Raw genomic sequence first — 11,903 nt, 5'->3', positions numbered from 1 at the left:
ATGTTCTAGTTAAGCCGGATAACAGCAAGCATCAGCTATTGGACCTGGATAGGTTGGTGTCAGACTTGATCTGGCTGGACAAACTTTGGACATTTAAAGATGTTCCAGACCTCTACCAGAAGCAAAGTTTGCTATCATCTGTCTCTCCAAGTAGTGAAAGAGTGCTGTGCATGTCTATGAATTTTGTGATGGAATATTCAATATATAAGTATGGTTAGTTATTATCATTAAAAGTCATACAACATTGGATTCTAATTGGAGGAATTGTTACTAAGTTAAGGCAAAGAATGTGTGACACTTGGATGGCTTGTTTTTGGGGAGCAGAAGGAAGAGAAAAGGGATTTTGACGAAGGAAAAATCTATTTCTGGGTGATTGGCTCGTGTCGCCCTATGAAAGGATCCTTAATATCATTCTTTCTAGGTAAAATTAATCTAAAATTACCAGAGAAAAACAAAATTAAGAAAATGTCAGTAAAACTGACTCGCTCACTCTTAAAAGAAGTGTCGGTATGAAAATAGGGGCGAGTGTGGAACACTACCACGAGCCAATCACCAATTAGAACTTCCAATCAGAATCCCCCTAAGAGAGAGCTGATACCAACGGGCGATGCAGCCTCTACTACTACTACTAGAGGACGCCACGGACAGCAGCGCCCCTAGCGGACATCCTTAATCTAAAAACACCTAAAAACATCTTGTCCTGCAAGGGGGGGAACAACCATAAAAGGGGGGGTTTCATAGGGCGACACGAGCCAATCACCCAGAAATAGATTTTTCCTTCGTCAAAATCCCTTTTCTGGGCTCAGCTCGTGTCGGCCTATGAAAGAGTACCAGAGAAACAGACAAGATGGGAAAAAAGGAACAATGAAAAGCAGTGTAAAATGATGGATATAATATAAGTAAATCAATTACAGCATACAAACTAAGCACTTAAACTAACTTATACTAAACAGTAAAACAATGGAATGTTAGTAACCTTAAAGTACTTAAATGGTAATTACAGCAAATTACAGTGATGCATGTAATATAAACAAAAGGGGATTTACTTAACATATTTACAAAATATACAAACTCATTGTGTCCTACCCTAGCATAAAAATAAGGGTAGGTACACTGAAGTCCATCATTAATACAAGTATGACAAAATATATACAACACATTGTGTTCCTACCTAGCATAAAAATAAGGGTAGGAACACTGAAGTACATTATCAGTACAAGGGTGGATGTCCCTAGCAAAAAAATAAGGGACAATCCACTATATGATTCAACGGCTAAGGCTATGATATTCGAGTAGCCTGGCGATAAGGTGAGGCATGTTGGATGATGTAGGTAGAAAGGAGACCTGGATCTATACTACAACTACTATACAGTATCAGGGGAAACAATGTTTCCCGCTGCTACTGCTGAAAACTTTAAAGATTCCAAGGACTTCAGATAATGCCGTTTAAAGACTGTCGGGGATTTCCATCCAGTATACTTTTTAAGATCCTCAAAGTTCATATGTTGGAAATAATTAATTGAGGTGGCTACTCCCCTGATATCATGTGCTTTTGGGAATGACTCAGGGTTGGCTTGTTTAATGAAGTAAAGGATTTGTTGTCTAATACCTTTTACTGACAAAGTACCACCATTCTCTCTCATGAAGAGAGCACCTGAGGATCTTGAAGAAGTACGAGATAGAAAGGCTCTAAGAGTTGATACTGGGCAGAGAGAAGGATCCTGTGGAAGTGGGATAACCTTCCAAGGAGCCCACCTTGCAAGAGGATCCTCATTTTTGGCTAAAAAAGCTACGATCCGGAGCAAGTAGAACTTCTCCTGATGGGAGGAATTCCACATGATCCGCATCCCTGGATAGAGCCGACAGTTCTGAAATTCTAGCTCCTGAGGCTAGGCTTAATAAGAATAATGTCTTCCTCAGGAGCATTATGAATGTACAAGCTGAGTTGTCAGTATCTGAAGCTAGTTTGAGGACATCATTTAAGAACCATGAAACTGTAGTAGGCCTCTGAGAAGGTCTAAGTCTAGCACAGGCTTTGGGATAGATGTGAATAAGAATCAGTCAGATCTATCTGAAAACCTACTTGAAAGATTTTCTTCAAAGCCGACTTATGAGTAGTAATAGTGCTAGCTGCTAAACCTTTTTCAAAAACAAGGATCTGAAAAAGGATATAGCCAGGTTAACTGTCATGGTTGTAGTGTTCGATTCTCTCAAGAAAGATGCTAATTTTTTAACAGCTGAGTCATATTGTCTAATGGTTGACTCTCTCTTATCTGATTCCAGGAAGAGAATATTCTGTGGATCAATATCAGCATCTTTATTAGCCGCAAACTTCATGAAGTCCATAAAGTTAGGGTCTGGAGAATTCCTGAGGAAGCGAACACAGTCCTCATTTGTACTGATTGTGATAGCTTGGGATTGGGGATCCGTTGAGGCCGGAGACCCAATTCCAGAAGAAGAGGATACCAGTTGCTCTTGGGCCAGTCCGGTGCAATCAGAGCTACTATCCCTTTGAAGGACCTTAGTTTGCTTAGGACCTTCAAGAGAAGATTCACCGGAGGAAAAACATAAATTCTCCTCCACTGATTCCAATCCAACGACAGGGCGTCCGTGGCATAAGCCAGAGGGTCCAGGTTGGGGGCCACATAGCAAGGGAGCTTGTGGTTCGCTTGTGAGGCGAAGAGATCCACTTGGAGACCTGGGACTCTCAGGCTTACCCACTGGAATGACCCGTCGTCTAGAGACCACTCTGATTCCAGAGGAACTGACCGGGACAGGGCGTCTGCTATCACATTCCTATTCTCCTGCCAGATGAGTGGCAGACAGATGCCATTTGTGTTTGTTTGCTAATGCAAAGATGGCTATCATGACATGATTCACATGCTTGGATTTGGACCCTCCTCTGTTGATGCAATGAACTACCACTGCACTGTCCAAAACTAGCCTTAGATGAGACTTCTTCGGAGGAAGCAGTCTCTTCAGAGTAAGAAATACTGCCATTGCTTCCAACACGTTTATGTGGAGCTGGCGAAATTTTGAACTGACCAAGTCCCCTGAACCTGTTTGAACTGAGAGTATCCCCCCCACCCGGACAGGGATGCATCCGTGTGAATGGTTAACATTGGAAGGGGATATTGAAGGGGTACTTTCTTGGCTAAGTTCTTTACTTTTGACCAAGGCCGTAGTTGATTGCGGAGGATCTGTTGGGACTACTGACAACTTGTCTCGATATTTGGAGTTTGCTCTTGACCGCCAAATTCGATTTATATCTTTCAGCCTTGCCTTCAGAAGGATATCTGTTACCGAAGCAAACTGAAGGGATCCCAGGATTCTCTCCTGGTTTCTCCTTGACGTTTGTTTGCACTTGAGAAATTGCCTGACAGATTTTGCTATTTCCTTCCGTTTGGCCACTGGAATTGACAGATTGTGGGAAGCCAAATCCCATTGGATTCCTAGCCACTGAAAACGAGATTCCGGAGTAAGTCTGGATTTCGTTTTGTTTATCTGGAACCCTAGATGTTCCAGAAAGTGAACTACCTTTTTGGTGGCTCTGAGACATTCCTCGACTGTTGGTGCCCAGATCAACCAATCGTCGAGGTATGCTGCTACCATGATTCCCTGAGCTCTCAATTGTTGTACAACCACTTCTGCTATTTTTGTGAATACCCTGGGGGCTACATTCAGACCGAAGGGCATCACTTTGAATGAGAATGTTTGATTTCCTAGCCTGAATCCTAGGAATGGGCGGAAGTGCCTGGCTATAGGGATATGATAGTATGCGTCTGTAAGATCGATGGAGCATGTGACGGCTCCACGCGGAAGTAAGGTCCTTACTTGCGAGAGGGTAAGCATCTTGAACTTGTCGCAACGAATGAAAGAGTTTAGCTTTGACAAGTCTAAGATTACCCTTCTTTTTGTTGAGCCTTTCTTTGGCACGCTGAATAAGCGACCTTGAAATTTTAGATGCTTGACTCTCGCAATAGCTCCTTTCTGAAGGAGTTCTTCCGCGTAATCTGTCAATTCCTCTGACGGTATCTGGTGGAATGATTTGATTGGGGGAGGATCTTTGATCCAACTCCAGCCCAATCCTTTGGACACTATGCTCTGTGCCCAATTGCTGAACCCCCACCTGTGGCGGAAGAGGAACAGCCTCCCTCCTACCTGGGGAGCCTCATTGTTGATGGGCGGGTTGGCCACCGCGCCCTCCTCTAAACTGCCTGCTCCTTGTGGCCCTTCCTGCGCCACGCTGACGAAAGTAACCTCTCGCCCTACCTCTCGGCTGCTTGAAGCCTTGAGCCTCATATGTAGGATTGAAGGCCGGCGAGATAGCGTAGGAGGTGGATGGCTGAGATTGAGGGGACAACAGGAGGATAGGCTGGTTCTGCTTCGAACTAGCAGGTTGTCCTTGTTGGGTAACCGGGACCGCCTGCACAAATTGCTGCTGTTGCTGGTGTTTTTGATACGGCTGGAATCTCTTACCAGCCTTCTTCGGTTTCTTACCAGCAGTGGGAACGGAATCTTGTTTCCTCTTTGAGGAAATACCCCACCTAGCTCTAAGGCTCTGGTTGAGCCTAGCAGCTTCGTGGTGAACCTCGTTGACAGCGGACTCTGGGAAGAGATCCGCTCCCCACATGCTAGAGGCCAAGAGTCTATTCGGCTCATGCCTAATAGTACATTCTTGTAGAACATGCTTTCGGCAGTTCCTCCTAGCCTGGAAGAAGTCAAAAGCGTCCGATAGAACCGTCTGGAACTGAGATTTCGCCAAAATCTTGAACAGCGGTTCCGTAGCATAAGAGAGGGCAGCCATTTCCGTAATTATGAGGGAATTGAGGGACCTGCCAAACCTGGTTCGCGCATCAAACTCTGCCTGGATTATTGGGAATCCGGCAGCCTTGGTAGCTTCTCGCCGAACTGGTCCATGGCGCAGTCCGGTTTGAGCTTGCCAAGCGTGAACGTAGCTGGCAAGTTCTCCCACAATTCTCCGAAAGCCGGGAAGAGCGGAGAAGTAGACTCCGCCTCCCTCAACTGTGGGATGGGCTCATCCTTGAGGACTGCCTGAAGGGACTTCTCCACCAATTTTGTGGCAAACGGAAGAGAAACCTCCTCTTCCGTCGCGAAAATAGTGGAAGGACTCTTGTAGGCCTGGAGTTTGGTGTTCGTACACTCCCAGTCCTCAAGGCAGTGAACCCATTCCCGCTGAGCATGATCCCTACTGTATAGGACCGACTCTCTAGAGATCTTGTCTTCCCTAGTCAGAGCCGTCATGGTCAGCCTAGCATAACCCATGAAAGGCTGCGTCAGACCTGGAGGGTAAAACTCGAAGTCCTCAATCCTTCGAGTTCCACACTCCGGGATGGAGATCATCCCATCCTTGAAAGGGGCGTAGGCAGCTACTCTCCATGGGTTCTCCATGGAGAAAGCTGGCAGAGAGTCGTATGGCGGGAGTTGGAGAATCCCCATGCTTGGCGCTGGGGAGACTGGAAGAGGAACCTGAGATAGCCCAGCTACTCGGTCCTCATTCTCTCTAACCCTGTTAGAGAGGTCTTGAATGGATTGGCCTGATTGAGACAGAGTGCTCGACAACTGTGCGAACATCTGCTCGAATCTTGTACCCAGGGCGGAGACTTGCGAGCCAACCAGCTCGCCCACCTGTTGCATCACCACTGCTGAGAAAGCAGAGGGATCAAAGGTGCTAGGCCCTGCTCCTCCTACCGGCGTAACCGGAGTGGAAGCGGTGGAGGCGGGAGAAGGCACTGGCTCGGCGGGAGCGCGAGCCTTCTCCTTAGAAGCCTTGCTTCTGGAGCTCTTCGAGTGAGAAGAGCTCGGCTTTGCTTTCACCGCATCGGCGTAGGAAGACGACGGCTTCCTAGCCGAAGAAGACGAAGACGACTTCTTCGAAGTTGTCTTGGCCAGAGTCTTCGGTTCTCTCTGTCCCTTCACCTTTGGGGGTACAGAGAGAGCGGGAGAGCGGGTAGGGACCTCAGATCCCACAAAGCCTTGGAATGAAGCACTGGAAGAAGGGACAGGAGAAGATCCAGGCGCACCCAAGGAAAGACCTTGGGCGCCCGACACACCTACCTCAACCAACAAATCCTCCACCCCTACCGCCATGGGCTCGATGTTAAGGTCCAGGGCAGCGACGTCCGGGACCGACTCCTGGGAGGCTACGACCCCAAAGGATTGCTGGAGGTCTTGCTGGATGGAGGCTATCAGAGGGGCAGCGGACAAGGGGTCAACGTAACCGGTCGACTTGCCCGCCGGGAAGATCTGGGTGGCCAGCTTCTTATCCAGAATGTAGGGCTGGCCTTTGGCGGCGTTCTTGCCGAAGCCGCCCACCCACGCTTTCAGGGTGGCGAGGGCGACCTCCCTCACACCAGTAGCCTGAAAGAAAAGCGAGATTAGCTTCCAGTGGCGGAACGGGGTTAACAAACTTATGACTAAGAGTTGTTAGTAAACGATAAGGAAGCCTATCACGGACTTACCCCACTCTCCAGCTGACCGACCGACCAGGTCGTAGCAGATGGCGCAGGCTTCGGGGTGCCATACGATCATCTCATTGTATGACGTGGCACACGGGGCGTGAGACCTGCACTCATCCAATGGCCGCAGGGGTCGTACAACGTCGCGTTTGCACGCTGGTGGGACCTGACAGTTGGTAGCCTGTAAGTGGAAAGATACATGAGTACCAGGTAAACACTTACAGTCTAACAAATGCTCCGCTGGTGCCGGAGCGATAAAGTTAGATTAAACCAGAGCCCCGGCCAAATACGTGTGGTAACTAGGTTGGTTGTGCCCCCTAGGCTATAGCTCCGCTGATGGCGGAGACACAAAAGGGAACCAACCAGGAGTGGTGGTAAATGGAAACCACGACGGAAAATGGCGGGGATGGTAGATAAAAATAAACATATTACACAATTCATTGTAAAATTAGGGTATATCCTTAAAACAATAATAATAGTACAAACCTCCCTCCGCCCGTCTACTAGAAGAGTGCGCGGGTAAGAAGCAAGCTTCCTTCCGGTAGCGGGGGAGAGATGTAAGGATATAGTAGGCAAGCAACCGACCACTAGTGGTGCCCACCCCGCCCGCTAGCGGAGCCAGTAAACTATAACCAAAGGTGCCCCGGCTGCGACGGAAGGCTCCTTTCGTATAGCGAGAGAGGTGGCTGAGCAACTGGGGAGGGGGGGAGGAAGGACTCGGTGTAACACGGCGGGAGTGAGAGAGGGGGGAGGGATGGCCTACTCCTCCCCGCCTCACCGACTACCCGCACAGAGACCCGGTACCTCATGAGTGGTCGCCCTATACCCCCCGCTGGGAGGAACCCCTGGCCGCCTCAGAGTAGGAGTGAGAGAAGGCAACTGAGGTTGTCATGACAACCAAGGGGTCCCCCAGCCCCTCCCTATACCAGGTAGGGAGGGCAGGGGCAGGGTAAGGTGCGATGGAACACGTGACCGCAAGTGGCCTAGGCCGCGAGCAACACAACCGTGAGAGGGCCACGTGAACCAGGCTGTACCAAAACAAGGAACAAGCACCTAGGCTAGCCTAACACCCTAAATATAATCAAAATATACATCGAAAAGATGGAAAAGACACTTTTAGTAAAAGAGAAAGAAGCCCAGGAGGAGGCAAACTGTTCCAAGAAACAGAAGCCTACTCGGAGCCAGCGATAGCCGATGAAGAGCAAGAGCCGGGATGCTGGGCCGGAATAATAATAGTAGCCCTAAATACCAAACTAAGAGAAATGGTAGGAGGGCTGAACTAGCTAAAGCTCGATGTAAAAACAATGAACGTAATATAGTAAGCCCATAAGTATAAGAAGTCCCAGTATGGAGGACTGGGAATTCTTACGAGGCAGCATGGCGCCGCCACGAGACAACCGGGGAACCGTATATGACCTATTAAGAGGAAAATACTGGTACCCGGAAGATAAAAACGAGGTAAAATATTACTTATGAGTTACTTAACTTAGCCGTGGCAATAGCAGAGCGTTCCATGGTTGAAAATAGAAATAAATCCAAAAATAGCACAGCACAAGGGAAATTGCGTCTTGACGCTAGCGCTAAAAATTAAGGATGACCGCTAGGGGCGCTGCTGTCCGTGGCGTCCTCTAGTAGTAGTAGTAGAGGCTGCATCGCCCGTTGGTATCAGCTCTCTCTTAGGGGGATTCTGATTGGAAGTTCTAATTGGTGATTGGCTCGTGGTAGTGTTCCACACTCGCCCCTATTTTCATACCGACACTTCTTTTAAGAGTGAGCGAGTCAGTTTTACTGACATTTTCTTAATTTTGTTTTTCTCTGGTAATTTTAGATTAATTTTACCTAGAAAGAATGATATTAAGGATCCTTTCATAGGCCGACACGAGCTGAGCCCAGAAAATAGAGTAAGGGTTCAAAGCGCATTCTCTTGATGGGATCAGTGAAGCAAATTCTTCCATACATACATACTGACTGATATTCTTGGAGATATGATCACCAGGAAAAATTTTGAAACTGACCTGCAATGTGATACACAGGACAAGATGGGAACATTTGATCAAAAACATACAACACCAAAGGTTAGTAAATCAACTTGATCTAGTGTCATTCTGAAATGGTCCACCCTCCAGGGAGCCCTTGGTGTCTTGTAGTAGGAGAAAAATTTTGAGATTGCTTGAGCTTGCAAGTACTTGGTCATCTTTATTTAGGTCCTGCAAATACAATGCCAAGAATCTTGACTTTGTCACTAGCAGAGTTAGCTGCTTGCAACACTCCTGCAAACATAACTGTTTCTAATTATCTGTTGTCCAGGATGCTGACAGCACTTTCAATACAATTTTAGAAGATTTTTCATGGGTCTTCAATAGGAAGAAAGAAATCACCGTAAAGGGCACCATAGGAATGGCCTTTGTTTTAATGGAGGAAATTTCCATGAATTTTACCTAACACTTATATAAGGTTTGTTTTGAGACAATAGCTTGCAAGCCAGTTGAGGAAAAGAGTAAAAGAGGGGTTGTTCCTGCTTTATTGGCCTATCTCATTTTTTGGTAAGCAAGGAGAGAGCAACTTCATTTTCTATGCCTCAGCTTTCCGATTTCAAAGTGTTCATATATCTGGCAATTTGCTCTGGCTACTGAGATGTATTATGGTTATTTTCTTGTGCTACTCTATGAAAATTGGCATTAGTCTACCTATTGTTTTTTGTAGGATGTCTTTCTCATAGTATAGGAAGCCAATACCTGAAGTTTGATATTGTAGAAACAATCAGTGTGAGAAACATTGTTTTTTAATATGCATAATGGGGCCACACAATGTTAGAACATGGATATTGCTGCCCTGTATGTAGTGATTGGCCTATTAATATTATGAAACCATATAGTAAGGTCATCCTTCTGTCTCCCCTGTAGGTCTAGTAAGGAAGCATAAGGATATTCAGTTCCTTCTGTTCCCTATATATTGACTGATTTCCATTCTGTAACCACGTGAGAGGATGCGCTGTGGCCCCATCCATACAGGAGCTGGCTTTTGGATTGCCCTGTGTTAGTTCAGTGACTGTAACTGATTCTCTTTACAGGTGTGTGTAGTAAATAGCTCACAAGGGATATGATAGATTTGATTGATTGATCTATGAAATTTAGGCTGTCAAGCCAAGTACTTGGGTGCTTTTGGCTTAAGACAGTGAAAAAGAGAAGTTGGAGTGGCTGGCCAACAAGCTAGATATGCAGAAAATAAAGGAAGTACAGTATATGTACGTACAAGGATCTAAAGGGAAATACCCCACTTGCAACATGAAGTAGTAGTTATAGGTGTTGGACAGCCTTACCCCCTCAAAGGAGCTACAAAGAATATGGTCACCTACTGACTCATGCATGGTCACCCTTAGAACTTAGGAGTAATGTGACAGATGGCAAAACAGCGCAGGCAAGAATTGTAGTCCATGATATCATACCCCTATCTATATTTACACTTTTTCATGTAACTCTTAATTTAAATACTACTATGAGTACCTTGCACCAGTAGCCTATCTTTTTAAAGTTTTACTCGAGGTAATATTTATTAGTTTAATGTATGACACTTACCTGGCAGGTATATATATAGCTATATTCTCTGTCCACCTGGCAGAAATTTTCAAAACTCGCGGCAATCGCTAGTAACCTATTAGTAGTTCAGGCAACCACCACCCCGTTACCGTGGCGCTAGCGCTAGGAACCGTTCCCAATTGGGCCAGATTTTCTCTGCCAGCCGAACCGGCAACATTGTTGGTGGTTCCCTGCTAGAATTTTCATTCTCGTTGCTGACTGATCTTGGATTTTGGTATTGTACTCGGAAACGTTAGCTTGGCATTCGCTTTGGATTGTTCTTTAAGATGTCTGACTCTGGAAGTATGTTTAGAGTGTGTGTAAAAGAGGGGTGTAAGGTAAGATTGCCGAAAGCTTCGGTCGACCCTCATACCGTTTGTAAGAAGTGTAGGGAGAATGTGTGTACTTGGGAGAATAGATGCATTGAATGTGAGAATCTATCAGAGAAGGAATGGAAGGTCTTTATGAAATATGTTGAGAGACTTGAGAAAGATCGTGTAAGGAGATCTGTTTCTCGTAGTGAGAAGTCAAATTCTTCGAGTAAAAGGAGTGATTGTATTTCCTCTCCAGCTCCTTCTAATGTAGAATTGGTAGTTCCTTCTCCCCAGGTATCTCCTGCGCCCGCTGCTGTATCGGAGGAGACGAACGATACAAATATTGTGAAAGTGTTCGCTGCCCTTGCGTCCATGGGCGACCAGATACAGCGACTTTCAGATAAAGTTAGTTCTTTCGATGTCAGTGAAAGTGTAGTGGAGGGGGCGTCTGATCGTCTCTCTCGTGCTCCTAGACCTAGACCTCTGTCAAGCTCCCAGACCCAAGGAGAAGGCATGTCGACAGTCGAAGGGAGGCGAGAGAGGTTTTGTCACGGTCAGGCGTCCCTTCGAACAGTCCTGTTGCAAGTTCCCAGGCTGTTGCAGTTCGCCGCAGAAAAGGCGTAACTGGGAAGTGTGCGTCCTCGGAAGGTTCGACTTCCGAGCGGGAACGTCGGTATGCAGTGGTGTCTCGCCCGCTCAAGAGGACGTTCAGGACGTCAACGGCTCTCGAGAGACAGGCGCAAGACAGTGAGGCTTGGAGTAGTCCTGAGGTGTTGTCATCCTCGGAAGACGGGGACGCAGTGCCGATCAAGAGGAAAAGGATTTTTCGTACTAGAGAGGACGCAGGACGCACTGGTGATATACGTCCTTCTCGGCATGGTATTTCCATGGGAGAATCGCCTCCATCTTCTTATGTATCCTCCCCTTGTATTTCTCCGTCGGGTAGAGTACAGGATCGCTCTCCTTTAGGTCGCAGTCCAGCTCGTAATCCTCATCCTTCGTCGTCTACCATGCAGGAGGATGGTACGAAGCATTTCTTACGGGAAATGCAGTCCAAGTTGGCAGTACTGGTGAAGTCTTGGGATGCTACTGAACAACCATCTTCGAGGCGTAAGGACGATTTCCTTCCCATTAAGTCTTCTAAAAGGGAAGACAAGGACGCGTTCGACGAGGACGCAGGGCGAACTGGCGCTAGGAGGAAAACAGTTTCCGAAGAAGCAGGACGCAAACGTCAGGACGCGGGACCAAGGGTGGACGCAGGACGCAGGCGACAGGAAGCAGGCGTTTCTACGATGGACGCAGGACGCAGGCGGCAGGACATCGAGAGGCGGCAGGACGCCGACGCCTCGGTAGCCGCAGGACGCAGGCGGCAGGACATCGAGAGGCGGCAGGACGCCGATGCCTCGGTAGCCGCAGGACGCAGGCGGCAGGACGCTAGTCCGTCAACGAAACGTCAATACGACGACGACTTACAAGACATTTCTTCAGCAGAAGAAGAGTTGGAAGTAATTGAAGAAAAGAATACGGAACCTTCG

The sequence above is a fragment of the Macrobrachium nipponense genome, chromosome 4 (assembly GCF_015104395.2).
Source record: "Macrobrachium nipponense isolate FS-2020 chromosome 4, ASM1510439v2, whole genome shotgun sequence".
Lineage (NCBI taxonomy): Eukaryota > Metazoa > Arthropoda > Malacostraca > Decapoda > Palaemonidae > Macrobrachium > Macrobrachium nipponense.
This window is presented reverse-complemented; position numbering follows the sequence as displayed.